At 38.5% G+C, this 17,288-nt stretch overlaps 1 long non-coding RNA gene across 3 annotated transcripts in view; it reads right to left on the minus strand.

The window, feature by feature from the left end:
* LOC121024812 (uncharacterized) overlaps nt 1-13,034 on the minus strand; it is a 106,282-nt gene extending 93,248 nt beyond the window's left edge. The window contains exons 1-3 of one of the 3 annotated variants that reach the window (XR_005787826.1): nt 12,764-13,034; nt 7,377-7,580; nt 4,914-5,015 (exon numbers count right to left, since the gene is read on the minus strand). This is a non-coding gene — a long non-coding RNA (uncharacterized LOC121024812). The remainder of the gene's footprint in view (nt 1-4,913; nt 5,016-7,376; nt 7,581-12,763) is intronic. The other 2 variants (XR_005787825.1, XR_005787824.1) reach the window with 2 other exon arrangements.
* Between the last annotated feature and the right edge of the window lie 4,254 nt (nt 13,035-17,288).

A 17,288-nucleotide genomic window follows, 5' to 3' on the forward strand; every position in this document is an offset into this window, starting at 1 on the left:
CTTTAGAGAAGTGTCTATTCATGTTTTCTTCCCATTTCTTCACTGGGTTATTTGTTTTTCGGGTGTGGAGTTTGGTGAACAAACTGAGGGTTGATGGGGGGTGGGAGGGAGGCGAGGGTGGGTGATAGGTATTGAGGAGGGCACCTTTTGGGATGAGCACTGGGTGTTGTATGGAAACCAATTTGACGATAAATTTCATATATTAAAAAAAAAAAGAATGTTTATATTAAAGGAAACACCCAGTAGACTTCAGATCTAGTTATACCCCCATTCAAATAAAGGTATAGGTAGGAATGGTGGCAAATGTCTATATTTTTCTGTATGTGTAATATAAAATATAAAATGTATACTTTTGAGGTTTGTTATGGAACTATTTTGAATATCATAAGATACAATAAGCCCTCTTAGGAAAAAAAATGGCAAATATTGCAGCAGCAAGTTTTTTCCTATTATATTTATTTCCCCTACTCTAATTCCTATTATGCAGTGTTAAAGCGTTATTTAGGAGAAAATGTAAAGGAGGAAATGGAATTTTCAGAAGAGTATTTTGAAAGTTATTCTCTTTTACTATCTGTGTTTTTTGTGTTATTTTTAGTTTCAAAAGGATAATCCATGCACATGGTAAACATGTACACACTAATACATGCACAGAGTTAACCTCACTAGAGGGAAACACTGTTAAAATCTCCTGTGTCACCTTCCAGACATAATCTACATATTTACAAGCATATATATGTATATATATATGTATATATATATATATATATATATATAATTTTAGATGTTATAAAAACTTCTGGGGTGCCTGGGTGGTTCAGCTGTTTAAGCGTCCGACTTTAAGTTTTGGCTCAGGTCATGATATCACGGTTCGTGGGTTCAAGCTCCACGTTGGGCTCCATGCTGACAGTGCAGAGCAGGCTTGGGATTCTCTCCCTCCCTCTCTCTCTCTCTCTTTCTTCTCTCTGCTCTTCTTCTGCTCCCTCTCTCTCTCTCAAAATAAATAAATAAACTTAAAAAAAAACTTCTGTGAAGGCTTCTGTCAGGTTTGCTTCAGAGCAACACCTGATTCCCACAGCATGGTCTAAACTATGTAGCCAAAACTGTCTCTAAAGATTCAGCCAAGCAGCAGTCTCTATATTTTTCTCTATTATACTCCCATTCAAATAAAGGTATAGGTAGGAGTGGTGGCAAATGTCTATATTTTTCTCTATGTGTAATATAAAATATAGAATGTATACCCAGGACCCAAGTTACCACAGTAGGGGTAGAGTGGGAATAAATCCCTGGATAACAATGTGTACTTCTTTTAGTAAAATTGGGATATTAGTACCTCTCTCACAGGATTGTTGCAATTCCTAAAAAAAATAATATGCATAAAGTGCTTAAAACAGTGCCTATTATAGAGTAAGTGCTATATAAGTGTTAGCTGCTGTCATCATTTGTATTGTTGTTTGCTGTTGTTACTTAAGATAGCCTGGGGCTTCTTGAAGCCATTCCCTATTTTCTCTGGGTTTTCCTTTCGGGTACCTCCAAAGTTGGGAACCTCTACATTGTTACTACTCTCCCTTTGGGATGCTTCTCTCACCAGGATCTAAACTCTGGAATCAATTGGTAACCAAAACTACTTCAAAAGCTCTTCTGGACACAAGGAAAACCTGGCTTCACTACCTAATGTTCCCCTCATGGCATAAAGGAGATAAACTTTTATATGTTATTACTCATTACTGTTTTCCTAAAGAACAGTATGGTAAATGGAATGGACAGACTGGCAGCTACCACATTTCCCGAGAAATTACTCAGCCCAGAACATACTGCTTACATCTCCTTTGTCTGATTTAGTTCCTCCTCATTCCTACACCTCTCACTGCTTCTGAGGAATTCCACATTACTGGCTAGCCACAAACACTACACTGGTTTACCCTGCAGGCTAGACCTTTAGGAAGCTCATACTGCTGGGACAGGTTGGACTCCACAGTCACAGGTCAAATATCTGAATCCTAAGTCTGCTATCTTGTTCCCTTAGAAGCCCTTTGAGGATGGGAAGCCAAACTCAAAGATACTCAGTATATCTTCTCTCACTTATCTCTTTATCTAGAATGGTAAGTGAATGACAAGTGAAACACTCACTAGCTTTCTCCTACTAGTTAGTCTTGTTACTGGCATCTGCCTACTTCCTGGTTTCTCCCAGAAATAAATTGAATGTTTGGCTCCTGATGCAAGTTTTTGTTTCATCATGGAGGGACTTTAACATCCATGAAGATAAACCACAGAGTACTACTTTCTTGGCTCAATTCCAGTGACCTTTCCCTGCATTTTAGTTGTCAACAACCACAGTCTCATCCATGATCTTTTTACCACTCAGAACTGCTCCACCTCTAAAATCTTAAATTCATATATCCCAGTCACTAGCTGCTTATTTTTCATATTAAATAATTTTTACTTCTTCATACCTATTACTCATATTCATTGGTCCCCTATTTGCTCCCAGCGTATTGGTCCCCTTCAGCCTAATTTTCTTCCCTGACTGGCCTGAGCCTAAAAACCATTATTTCAACCACTACCTTTTTCTTTCTCTTAAGTTACAATATTTTGACTTAGTGTCACCCAAAAATTCATGGTCTCTGGCTTCAGAAAAATTCTCAATGCCACACAACAATTTTTCCAAGAATTCCTGACCAGATTTATCTCCCAACCCTTCCTATACCTTCCAATATGTCTTTTCATTAATCACTGCCCTTATTCCTGAATCTTCACCCCTTCCCTCTCTGCTGTTTCTTTTTCCTCTATACAATATGTTCAGACCTCTCATTATTTAAGAAATAGTCCCTGAACCCTGTATCTCTGTTTGCTGCCTTCTGTCTCCTTTTCTTTCCAACCAATATTCTCAAAAGAACAGTCTACATTCACTGTCTTCACTTCCTCTGTCCACATTTACCTCTCAACACACTGCAAGCTGGTTCTGTTTCTGGAGTAGGTCACCTTCTACCCGTGTTTGTACCTCTGTCTAAAATCTCATCACTTTATTGCAACCACCACTAAACCTAAGCACCTCAAAAAGCAAGACCTTGTCTAACTTATCTACGTGGTCTCAGAGCCTAGCACAGTGCTTGATTGATAGGAGGTGCTCAATAAACGAATTATGTCACAAACACTTACTGAACACCTACTAGGAACCAAGCACTGTAGCGGTTCTGTTAGAATCCACACCACTTGGACTCTCATAACTCACCACCAGAATTATATTCAAGTATCTTCATTCTTACAGAAACTTTCTTCCTTTAGTGAATAACAAGTCAGTACATTTAATTAAGCCACACCACCCTTGCTGTATGTTGTGCCTTACTCATAGTAATCATTTAACATTTGTTGAAGGAATGCCTGATCTCATCAGACCCAAGAGCTGCTATTGTAAATGGCCACAGAGGGGCCCCTTTGGGATCTGGTTCCTTACAGAGAGCTTTTTGGGTTTTTTTAAAAATCACTTCTAAACAGTTCCCTATAAACACATTCATTTGCAACTCCATTTCAATATTGCTGATAGTTTGAGTAAGCTAATAGCCTTTTCCTTTATCTTCAACTTCTCTCCCTTTTCTCCAAGCTTTTTCCCCTCCATCTATAAACAGGTACAAAATTCAATCTTAGCCACAAATAAATACAAAAATTAGAAGCCCTCTTTTAACCCCAAAGTCTCACTTTACCCCCAAAGCATTGCTTTCTCCACTTATCTTTTATAAAAGTAGTCTATATTTGCTAGCTCAAATTTCCTTTTTCCCACTGGCTTCTACATCAAATGGTCAGAAAGGATAAGATATGGGTTTGTCAGAGAAAAGCCTCATAAACAAATAAGACCATACGAAACAGGGGAAATTCTGAGATTAAAGTACAGGAGATGTAAATGTATTGGGGGAGTATGAATTTTTTCTATGTTTTCTGTAGTCTGTTTCATAATTTTCTTCTTTTACACAGATAACACATGCATATGATACAAGTTTAGAGGGTACAAAGGATACAAAGTGAAAAGTAAGTGTTTTTCCCACTCCTGCCTAGGCCCTCCCTTTGCAGGCAATCACTGTCAAAAGTTTTTTGTGTATCACTCCAGGAATAATCTATGCATTTACAGATATTTGCATAGATGGAGTCTCTATACACATGGTAAAAAAACAATAGTAATTGCCATGAGAAGGATGAACTGACAAGTACAGGAAGAAGTGTTAAAGAATTAGGAAATATGATCTTTCCTCCAAAATAGTCTTACTCCTCAGTCCCCACTCCCATTAGTGCCTTTCCATCCTCCCAAGTGGCCAAACCTCAATGCTTCTGAGCATCTAACTTTGGCACAACCCTGTGAACTAAGCAGAGCCTTAATGGTTATCTGCAGTTACAATTAAGTTGATTAATAATTTCTCCACCCTTGCTACTGCTACATTCATTTTTACTTCCAAAATGTAAAGGGGCACCTGAGTGGCTCAGTCAGTTAGGCGTCCGACTTTGGCTCGGGTCATGATCTCATAGTTTGTGAGCTTGAGCCTCGTGTCGGGCCCTGTGCTGACAGCTCAGGGCCTAGAGCCTGCTTTGGAGTCTGTGTCTCCTCTCTCCTCTATCTGCCCCTCCCCTGCTTTAGCTCTGTCTCTCTCTTCTCAAAAATTAATAAACATTGAAAAAAAATTTAATGTAAATTACATACATCCATTCCTCACTACCTCCACTATCTCACCCTCCTTTAGACCCTTATTACTTGTCATTTGTAAAATTGGAATAATTTCCTACTTTATGGGGTTAAGTATACTCATTAAAATCAAACAAGATAAGAACTGTAACACTACAACAAATTTTTGTTCTCAAGAAATATCTGTCCTCTTCTCTTTCTCTCCCCAATATCTCCCCATCCTTAATCCATTCTCTACATTACATACCTGATTCATCAAAATGGTGTAGAATTCTTGATTTTTTTCTCTGTGTCCATCCTCTATTGATCTCAAATTCAAGGCATCAGAATATGATAATTCACCTGGAATCTGAGGAAAAGCACTAGAAAATTCTGGGTGCAGCCATACCAAAGGAAAATCACTCTCACTGTCTCTCAAAGGCATTGATTTTACAATCATTGACATGTAAAACCTAAGAAAGTCAAGATCTGCCCTGCATTTTCTACCTAGAAAAATCCTGAATATCCTTATTACTCAGCTCAAATGTCACCTTCTTCTTGAAGCCTTCCAAGAATCTGCCCATATTATCTCTTATCCCGAATCTGAATGAATGCTTCTTTTCTCTGAATTACCAAAAATGGAAGGAGGGAAAGAAGAAGGGAAAGAAGGAAAGAGGGAGAGAAGTAGAATGAGAGAAAGGAAGAGAGAGTGGAAGAGAAAGATAAGATGAGTGAAGGGGGAGGGAAGGGATAAGAGAGGGAGTTCAACTTCTATCCTTTCTTGGTCTGGTCCAGCCCAGTGATTCCCAGTTCCCATTCTAACAAAAAACCATTGTCCCACCTCCTAAAGTATGCCCAACTAAATAAGGTTAAAATGATGATTACCAGGCAGCAGGTAAGGAGATCCCTTCCACCCTAGTTTGTACGTACAAATTAAAGACACATAGACAAAAATATGCTTTACTTTTAAATAAACTTAATTATTTCCAGGTTAATTTAGCTTTCGTATATATAATTTCACCATAATTTAACTTTATCATATATTTCATAATATGCTCATATTGATTAAATCATGAACATTTTCACATTTCATTAACTTTCTTTAAAAAATATTTTTAATAATTCTATAGGTCTTCTGTTTCTATTCACAATATATCCATTCCCCTATTCTTGGGCATTGTGATTCTTATTCCCATTCTCCTTTTCACAAATGTCATACTGAAGATACATCAATCTTTATCTGAATCTCTATTTTCTCAGGAGAATTCTTAAAGGTTGAATTTCTGAATCGTAAAGATTTTTAGAGCTGTTGATATGTATCATTAAACTACTTCCCCAAATAACATATCAATTTAATCCACTGGCAATATACAAGAATGACTATCTCACTGCACTCTAACCAGCATACAGTATTATCTTTCCCATCTTTTTATAATTTTATAGGCAACAAAAAATGACACACCATCATTGCTTCAATTTGATTTCTTTGGTTACTAGCAAAATGGAAGAGTTTTTTCAATAATGTTAACATATATGGTTTATTTTCACTTTTCTGCAAATTACCTATGTATCTCCTTTGCCCATTTTTTTTGGCCTGGGATCTTGCTCTTTTTTCATTTTTATATATTTAGCATGTCATATAGTTATATAGTAATCATAATTATGTAATTATGTATCTCATTATTCACAGTAGTTATGTTTTATAAAGTCACTGCAAACATTAAATTAATAAATACTGAACCATTGTTCCTGGGGAAATACAGAGTTAGGTTCCTGTGAGAATCATTCACAACATTTTTGTCAATAAATCAATACATACATTGTTTATGTGTTTCTGTCTAAAGATACTTTATTTAATATGCATTGTTGATTCATTAACATTGAATGTACAGCCAACTGCGTTGTAACCCATACCTGAACTAAGCTTATCTGACATATGTGTTTTCTCTGTAAGGCACATTGCAGCTTTCTTGTGCTCAGGAACACTACATAGCACTTCAGCACCACTTGGGGGACATCTTAAACAGGAAAATCACCAAGAAAAATCACAAAAATGTGAAAAATGTGGCACTAAATAGACTGTGAAAAGTACACTTATTTACAATATGAGAGCTAAAATAAGAAGACAGAGAATTACCTTTCAGCTGGAAGACCTCAGCTGAAAACATGCATATCAGGCATTTGAAACGTTGCCACTCTGTATATATCAACAAATGACCACAAAAGTACCACAGGTATTGACTTTGGTGTGACAAATAAATTTTAGTGAGTAGATGAGTTCACAAATATAGAATCCACAAATGAGTATCAACTGCATTTGTCACATTTGTTGCAGTTTTCCAGTTTATTATTTGTATTTCAATCTTTTTCATGTTTTAGATTTAAGAGGTTTTCATTTTTATATATGAAAAATATAACCTTTTCCTTTGTGACATCATATATTATTTTAAGCATATGCAAAGAGGAAATGATTCATTTCTCTACATTTTCTTCTATTTTTAAGTCTTTAATATTTTGCATAAAACTGTTTATTATACCTGAAATTTATTTTGGTGGATGGTGTATTAAATTTTAGGGGGAGGTAAGAAGCCACCAATCACCAATGAACCTTACCTTTTGAGCCCTCTGTCACTCTAGCTCCCAATGAAGTGCCTTTCTAAATACAGGTAAGCCAGTTCCAGAGTACCTAAGAAGCTTCAAAAAATGAAAAAGCAAGGGAAAAAAGTTTTACCTTTTGCACTAGATCCCAGAGTTGGATATCCAGAAATGAGATGGGGCTGGTGATATCCAACAACCACTTTGTGGCTGCATTCTGCAGTGAAGCAAGACCAGGCATGGAGCTAGAAGCGAAGTCAATGCCAGGGACTAGAATGGTTCAAATGCAGCTCTCTTTATGCCATAGGACAGTATTTCTCAGGGTACTGTCAAGGACAACCTGCATCAGAGTCATCAAGTGTATAGTGTATAAAACCAAAATATGATATATCCTCAAAAGGACAATTTGGCTGATGAAGAGGCTGGAATTCAAGACATTCAGAATTATCTTTGATCTAGGGATGGCAAGCCTAGAGAATTGAATAATTGTGATAACATGATTGTCAACCTCAAATAGTTACAGAGCCATCATGTGGGAAAAAATCCCTCTGCCAGGCAATTTCATCCATGCATGTGACTTTATTTACCTTCTCCTTGGCTGTTGATTCTCAAATCTGTATCTCCAGACGCATTCTCCTGAGATTCATTCAGCCCTTCCTTAATCTCTCCACCTGGACTCTCCACAAGCACCTCAAACTCCACATGGTTAAAATCAAACTATTATTATTCACATTTTCATAAATAATGAATCTGAGGCTCAAAGAAACTAAAGAATTTCCCATGGGTTCCAGTTAAAGGAATTAAATCCAACCTGTCTATGCTTATGCTCTTTCCACTTTTATGAATGCTGATTTCTATAATATTAGTGGGGAGGAAACCAGAACATTACATATCTATCTCATAGCTCTGAAACAGAGTAGCACATCTCATAGGAGAGTTGGTCATTTCTGAAAAATAAATCTGCTCTAAGCAGCTCTAATCCTATGTTTGCTAATCTACATTTAAAAAAATAAGTTTCTGGCAATATCAGGGGCACAATTATTAAGTGGAACAAGTTTGAAAAGTCCCGTCCCCTCTCTAGACCACAGTTTTCTGTTCTTCAAAATAGATATACTTCTCTGGACTTTGAAAATCTGTATGCCCCTTGACAGCTGTGCCATTATGTGAGTCTATGGAGGACAGTGTTCCATATAAGGTACAGACTTATGAATAAACAGTCATGCCATTTAGCCTGTGTAATAGCTCAGTTGCATTCCAACACTATCCTCCAGGACCTGCTGGACTAGAGACTGATCATATATCTTTATGATATTCTCATCTACTCCAGGCACCCAGCCCAGCATGACACACTTGTCCACACAGTTCTGACTTGCCTCTGGCAATATCAAGTCTTTACTCAACTGGAGAAGTGATCAGGTAAAAAGTAGAAATTCTGTCACATCTTTCCCTACATAGGGTTCTGATATGCTCCCCCAATGTCACTCACTAGCTGCATGAACTTGGGAAAGTCACTTAACCTTTCTGAGCCTCCATTTTCTCATCTGTAAAAGAAATGCTAATAATACACAATTCACATGATTGTTGCAAGAATTAAGAAATAATGTGTGTAAAAGCGCCAGGAAAGGAATATACAAGATGCTTAGTAAATGCTTTGTTCCTTCAGTGTCATACTTGGCTGAGCAACACCAGCTAACCCCGAGGTTTCCTTAGATTAACTGGTTATTATCAAGGTTATCTGATACCTCTCATTTCTGATCACCAACCTCTCCATCAACCAGATGACATTCAAAAAATGCTCATGGCAATTGTCTCAATGCACTGAATTGTAGCAATTAAGGCTGCATTTGAGGTTTTACAGTAAAACTTAAATTCCTAATAAGTAGTCAGCTAGTTCCTGCTTAAAAGTTTCCAATGATAGGGAACTCATTCCCTTCCAACACAGCCCAATTCATCTTCAGTCTGCTCTGCCATAAACAACTTACACCTCACAATCCTATTTCTGTCCCTTGGGACCACATCATACAAATATAATCCTCTTTCTTATGACAGCCTTGTAGATACTGGAAGACAGCAATCATGCCCCACTCCATCCTTCAAGCTTCTCTTTTTAACCTCTATTTTATCTTTGTACTAGGCACAAATACTTGAGGTGTGGTTCATTCAAACTTAGAAAAGAGTGGAATAATTACCGCCTTCAATCTAGACTCTCTACTACTATTAATGTAGCCTGAGTTTGCACTAACTTCCCTGGAAGCCTTATCAAACATATACCCATCCTATAGAATTGCTGATTGTTTTAATTTTATTAAATTTATAAATAATGTCACATTTTTTCAGGTTAAATTTTTTGTTTTTTATCCATCTTTACATTCTAGTAAATTCTTCTTGGGTTCTTAGTTCTGGTATCTTTTTATTTTTATTTTTTAATGAAATTTATTGTCAAATTGGTTTCCATACAACACCTAGTGCTCATCCTAACAGGTGCCCTCCTCAATGCCCATCACCCACTTTCCCCTCCCTCCCACCTCCCCTCAACCTTCAGTTTATTCTCAGTTTTTAAGAGACTCTTATTATTTGGCTCCCTCCCTTTCTTTTTTTCCCCCTTCCCATTCCCCACGGTCTTCTGTTAAGTTTCTCAGGATCCACATAAGAATGAAAACATATGGCCTGGTATCCAGTATATATACTTCCCCTCCCACTCAAGTTCTCTCTTAAAATTTGGTGAGCATACTTTTCTACATATACATCCAATCATTAATTAAAATGTTGAAACCAAGACAGCCAGGTACAGAGTCCTACAGCTTACTACCAAGGATGTCTCTTTGCAATAGTGAATCTCAATCTTTTTCCTGCCTTCAACACACCTTAAGGCCCTTCCTACCACCCATTTACATCAATCACAGTAGCTCACAAAACATCATAAATACCCAAGGAGGGGCAGGCCTTCTAAGGGGAGTACTATAATGGGGGAAGGGCCTATGTGGTTTATAAAAACTTTCATCCGGGTGATTCTGTTAAACCCCTCAGAAAATGTGCTCTCATCCTCCCTTTCGCACTTATAAAGAACTTCTGCTCCTCCAGAGAAACATAGACATAATTATCAGTGCCCTTTGTAAATGGTTTCCTTATCTGTATGATGGAGATAATTACACATAGATCATAAGGCTGTTGTCAGGATTAAATGACTAATGCATAAAATACTTAGGACAATGCCTGGTATATAGTAAGTACTCAGTAAATAGTAATACTTAAAAAAACTTGCAGATTCCAACTAAAGGAACACTGTTACAGTTCCTGTTTTCTCCATCTTGTTAACCAGGATGTCATAAAAATAAAAATCTTTGTCATGCATCTTGCTGTAATACATGTACACTGAAACTATCACATACACATCTATTAACCAAATGACCTTATTTAAAAAGGCCACATTTCCAAACTCACAAATCTGAGTGCAGGACACAGCTCCCTAATGAAGTCAAAAATACACTGAAATTTGATGTTTTTTCCAACTCAAGCTCTACTGTTATGAATGTCAGAATCAGGGCTTCCATATTCATGAAGGTCCACATTATTGCCCTTCCTGTTGCTTCTTTACCTGATCCTGCTGTTTTCAGGGAGGGTGACAGAATCCAGGTGAAGTAATACAGGTTTGCTTTGAATTAAATAATTTCAAGATGTTTGTGGTTGAAAGACAGTTTGTTATAACCCACCAGGCCACATCTATCACCTATATCTCTGACATGATTCCTCCACCTCCTATCCCCCACCTTGTGTCACCACAGGTTATGATCATGTATACCACATCTCAGGGCTTCTGATGGCCACAGGTACAAGATTCAGTAGGAAGTGAATCTGGAACCAGAGATAACTATGAGTCTGAAACACTGAAAGCCATTTTATGCTGTGGATTTTCCAAGTGTCACTTTAATGATCAACATATTATTATAAAAATGACAGTTTCTGATATCTATATGCACTTTCTAGTTTATAAAGCACTTCAATGAACAATTTCTCCTTAGCTCCTCATAACAGTACAATAGCTTCATCTGGGTATACATCATTGCTGACAATTAAAAAAAAAACTGTCTTTATCAAAACAAATTATGTATTATTTTTCCACACATACACAAAAATAACCTCTGCCACATAATTTAATCATACAAAAATGTTGAATGGCAGCTACTTTGCTCCAAGAAGCATTAAACTTTAAGGTTCTTTTTTTTATGGAAGATAATATTAACTTTATTTTACAAATGAAAAAAGTAAGTCTTTAGGGGGTTAAATAATTTGTTCAAGGTCCACATAGCAAATAGAAGAAATTGGATTCAAAACTTGGGTTATCTGACTCCAAATGTTCTGATATTTTATTTTACCTTGACATTTGGAAGTGCCATTCAACTGCTTTGATTAAAATGGCCACCTTTCTTCCTGTCAAAAAATAGGCAATGGCTAACTGAATCCATCTTCCTAAAAGACATCTTTCAAATTATAGGATTCTAAGCCAAATTCTTTCACAAAAGGATCAAATTCCCTCCCAGGCAGCTAAGTTCCTATGCCATTCTAATCCTCCCTTTTTTTTTTACCTGATAAGTAAACAGCCATAGAGCTTCATTCATCTGCAGAAAAGATGTTGAGACATACTACACCAAACCAGAGCTCCAGCCCACCCTCAATCTTGCAGCATTCTGTCACTCATCATCAAAGCATCTGGCCTCTTGCCACTGTCCCACTGCAGAAATTCTTCACAAATTAGAAATGCTAAAATCTATGAAAATTCCATTTTTCAGATTCCATTTGTTTTCAATCCCTACTGCAGTCCCCACAAAGGACAGAAGGACAACCACCTGGGAGAAATCCAGACAACACAGGCCAATTTTTACTTCAGTCAACAACAATAAGGAGATAGATAATCAGTCTCACAGGCAAAATATTAGATACTGTTCTCAACCTGCCACCTTCTCTTACATACCTCTCTGAAAAATTGCAAGTTATAGTAATCAACTCGATTCTAGTTAACTGATTCATTCATTTCATGAATTACCTACTGTAATTAGCTTTTTTCTTCAAGGTTTACCAATCCCTTCTTCTAACCTAAATAGGATCTCTAAATAGCTAAAAAGCATCATGACCATCCACAGTTAAAGGAGTGGGAAGGTTGTCATTTGTGGTTTAGGACTCTAGTAATTGCAAACTGAGATGAGGCCAAACGCAAAGAATGGCCCCTGGGGCTGGTTTGCAGAACCAGGCATCACTGGGGCCACACACAACTCAGTCTCAGCTCCGGCTGGATGGGGCTGCTAGATGGTATCAGCTTCCATACTGATTCCCAGACATACAAAGGCAGAGCCCAAGATCCTGCATTACCTCCTCAAAATGGCCTCTCACCTTTCAAAAAAAAATAGGTTTGGATGCAACTAATCCCCTTTGAGCCTTCCTCCACCAACCCGGGCTCCTGTATTTTCCTCTCTCATTTGATCTCTTTTATTTCCTAGTTCTCAGCCCATTTTCAACTTCTGTAAGTACCTGATTCCTTGCTCTGGCTCGAATCAGCATCATCTTCAGCCATCTTCCTGAGTCTACCAACCTCAGGCTCCAGCTCTGCAGAATTAGTTTGAACTGGTCAAAATAGATTTTAACTGGTCAGAACTGATTTTTCCTTTTTGAGGAAAGATTGAATTGGTCATGAGTAAGTTCTGACCACTTTAAACCCATTTTGGCCAGTTTTATATTGTTAATTCAAGAACAAGCCACTGAAGGGATCAACTTGAATCAGGAATGAGATGAAGCAGTTTCAATCTGCTTAGAAGACCAGTGTGGGGTGCAAAAAGGACCTGATGCTAAGGACCATACCATTTGTGCTGGTGATGCTAGAGGGGGGAATCAGAGAGGACCTAATAGTCTGTGAGGTAGGATCAAACCACTGTAGACCCCGGGGGAGGAGCTAAAAGAAACTGATGCTTAATGACGTAGGATCAAATTATTGGTGTGAGACAGGAGGAGAAAAGATACTGATTCTCTCCAGATAAGATCAAACCAGGTATGCTTTTCTATAAGGTGTCATCAAACCACTCTGGGATAAGCATAGAAAGAAGGAGAAGGGAAAGTAAGAACATAAAGGGACTAGTAGTCTGTGAGACAGGAGCAGACTACTGTGAAGTGGCAGAAAGGGGATGCTGTTCTAAGAAGCAGGATCAAACCACTGTGGAAGGGAGGGGAGCAAAAAAGATGAAATTTCCTAAAGAATTTTAGATTTTTTTTTTTAGCAAAGTAAAAAAGGATATAATATGCTGAAAACAGAATCAAACCTGTTTTTATTATTAACAAAGGGCAATTACATGTTTAATCTCTTTTGCTCTTTACTCTGCCCTGAAGGTTGGGTCAGACCATCTTCCCAAAAAGGCCCCTGCAGTAATTGCCAGCTGCCCCTGATGGTTTCTAGGCAACAATATAGCTGCTGCCTGATGAACCTCGTCCTTTTGACATTAACTCCTGGGTTTCTGGAATGGAAAGAATATACACACATAAAAAATGGGGAGCAAATTGAAACAGTATCATAAATGCTAGGTGGGGAAAAGTAGGAGAAAGGTAACAGACTTTCAAAAATTAAAGGAAGACTTCAAGTAGTTGGAAATGATGGATATGTGGAAGAAGAAAAATTCACAAAAGCAAAGTCCTGTAGACCTAGAAAACATCAAGTCTAAGCCCACACAAAATCTTTGAGTCCTCCTATGAGATCCTTAACCAGTGGTGCTTTAAGATCTTCAGTGAAAAATGAGTAGTTTTTTAAAAAATGTTTATTTCCTGAGAGAGAATGAGAGAGAGAGCAGGGGGGAGACATAGAGATAGAGGGAGAGAGAATACCAAGCAGGCTCCATTCTGTCAATGCAGTGCCCAGCTCAGGGCTCAATCTCACCAACTGTGAGATCATGACCTGAGCTGAAATCAAGAGTTGTACACTTAACTGACTGAGTCTACCAGGCGCCCTGAAACATGAGTAGTTTTAACTTACTAGGGAATAGATTCCATTTTTCTATAATTCTGATCATTTTTTAAAAATTTGAGCCAAATAATTTCTACCCCGGATTCTGAGTTCTGTCTTCTAAAGCAGAGGTTAGCAAACTAGGGCTTGCTGGCCATATCCAACTATCACCTATTTTTGTGAAGAGTTTGACCTAAGAATATTTTTTACATTTTTCAGTGGTTGAAAAAGTCAAAAGAAAAATATTTTGTGATAATGCGAAAAATTATATGAAATTCAAATTTTACACCATAAATAAAGTTTTATTGGAGTATAGCTACATTCATTTATTTACATATTATCTGTGGCTGCTTTCCTGCTACCATAGCAGAGTTGAGTAGTTGCATCCAAGACTCTATGGCTCTCAGAGCCTAAAATATTTACTATCTTGCCCTTTACAGAATACGTGTTCTGACTCCTGATATACAGCAACAAAGAATTAGCATTTCATAGGACTCTGCTTAAGAATCTAATGGTAACATTAGATATGAAAGAGAATGAAGAGACCTAGACCTCACAAAGAATCCCAAATTCTCAAAGAGATGGAGGGGACTGGTACCAAATTTTGTGAGCCTACAAATAACTTTAAGCCAATTATCATGGGCTTCAGGGGATAAGGAGGAGATTTAGCTGGCATGAAATTGCTGGGAATCTCCAAAAAGAATGAAAGAACAGCTGAAAGGGAAGATTGAGATCAGTGTGTGAAAGGCCTTGAATGCCAAATACATCCTGAAAGAAATGGAAGAGCCAGTATTGAGTTTCAGTTTGGGATACAGGGTACAGGAAGAACTTGAGAAATATGATTAATACCTCCAGACATCACTCTAGTTCTATTCAAGCTGTAGACAAGTCATAGTGTCTGAGAAGTTCAAATCATTTTGTTCACTCAGGTTCAGTATCCTAAGGTCACTCAGGATACAAGTATCCTAATCTGAACATAATCTTGTTGGAAACCAGGATTCTACAGTAAGTCAAAGATATGTGTTGAGTCAGTTTCAAAGGATTTCTGCCTTAGGAACATAAGAAAACTCTCATCACATCTTTATCTCATTCTTACTCACTTTTCAGGGCCCAACATAAACCCATATCTCTCCTAGCACTCTTGCCCTCCTCTGAACTCCTTTAGTACTTCTTTGTGCTACTCACATGAGCCTCACTGTACTCTGTCTAATATGAAAAGTATCTCTTTGTGAAATGGGTTTGTTTCCACAGAAAGACCTTGAGATTTCAGAAAAAAAGGGATCCTAACTGATACCTTTCTGTGTCCCCACGGTTGGTTGATAAGGATATTGATCCAATGATCTAGTGGTCCCTCAGTGTGTGGAGACCCCCATTTAGCAGAGCTCAGGCACTTTTGGAGCTATGTCAGCTCTAGCCACACATCCACCTTCCTAGACTTGATAACCTGGGAAAGGATGAGGCATAGTGATATATTACAGCCAATCCCGTGCTGCAATGACCATGCAAAGAGCAGCTAGCTCTTTCTGGCTCTAATTCCACAAGGCCCAGATCCCCATCATTCCTGCCTTCATAGGCTCAAGGCAAAATGCCATGGTCAGGAAGACAAAGCCCACAGTTCTGGCTGCCAGGCATCCAGTCCCATTTTCCATGGCCTCTGTTGATCCTGGACCCAGACTTCAGGCTGGACTCAACAGATTCAAGATGAAAATAGGCCCTTGGCTGGGAAGGCTGGCTTTCCACAAAGTGCTGTTTCCTCCAACAGCCAAAACAAACGCTGCCGGCTGGCCGGGGCTAAAAGCCAGCCAGCCGTTCCCGACCTCTGCTGGCCAGCACCAAAGAGGCCCAGAGTCAACAGTGCATGGATAGGTCTCCTCTTTCATTCCTTCTCATACCTCCGATATCAGATTTCCCTTCAGTGAATCTAAACAACCAAATAGAACTAAGGTCAGCTCTAGCCTCTAGGAAAATGTCAAAGATCCCTCATGGGCCTAAATTGCTAAGAGTTGGAAATTCAGCACACCCCTTACCTTTTTTCTCTTCAGCCTCTCAAGGGTGCCAAAGCCCACAGGCGACCTTCTAGAGTCTCTCTGTTTGAATTGCCTTCCTATGCTCCCTCAGAGGAAAGAAAAGAGGTATACAGGAATAAATTGTCAGTACTCACTGTTCTTACTGGCTCACAGGTCAAGCTGAGATTCAAAACAGAGTTCAACCTATCATTTTTCCTGAATTAACTTTCCAGCTTCCCTTCATCATTATGGGGATGGGGCCAAGTCTCAAACACTAGTTGAGAGGGACATGGAGAGAGGTAGAAGAAGAAGGAGAAGGAAAAGGAATGTAGGAGAGGCCAGGCAGAAACAGAGTGAAGTATTTTTTTTTCAACATTTATTTATTTGTGGGACAGAGAGAGACAGAGCATGAACGGGGGAGGGGCAGAGAGAGAGGGAGACACAGAATCGGAAACAGGCTCCAGGCTCTGAGCCATCAGCCCAGAGCCTGACGCGGGGCTCAAACTCACGGACCGCGAGATCGTGACCTGGCTGAAGTCGGATGCTTAAACGACTGCGCCACCCAGGCGCCCCGAGTGAAATATTTTTTTATCTAACATACAGAAGTCTCTTCTGAAAGAGTGAATTTTGACTGATGAGTAAGAGTAGAGGAGTGAGAAAATCTTGGCAGTAGTGAAACTAGAAAATGGCATTGCTTTGAGAATAAAGCTTTCTTCTCTATGCACATAGAAATCACTCTTCCCTCTCAAACTGGGGTGAGTTGGTGCTGACTTAGAAAAAACCTATGACTAGAATAGATTACTACCAAAAAGTGACATGTCTCTCCTCAGGGATATTCAACATCTGAGTCAAACTACTAGGTCAGCATCCTCTTTGGTACCCAGATCCCTTCTAATAATAATCACAGATATTTTACAATAATAATAAAAACCATGTACTTAGCACCAACTATGTGCCTGGCAGTGTTCTGTTCCCAAACTATTCACCAAGGCACCCCAGGTGCCAACTTACAAGGGTACTTACTGTAAGATATCTTACATTTTTGAGGGAAATGCAGCAACCT

The sequence above is a fragment of the Herpailurus yagouaroundi genome, unplaced genomic scaffold (genome assembly GCF_014898765.1).
Source record: "Herpailurus yagouaroundi ecotype Mexico unplaced genomic scaffold, PumYag 67203, whole genome shotgun sequence".
NCBI classification, from domain to species: domain Eukaryota; kingdom Metazoa; phylum Chordata; class Mammalia; order Carnivora; family Felidae; genus Herpailurus; species Herpailurus yagouaroundi.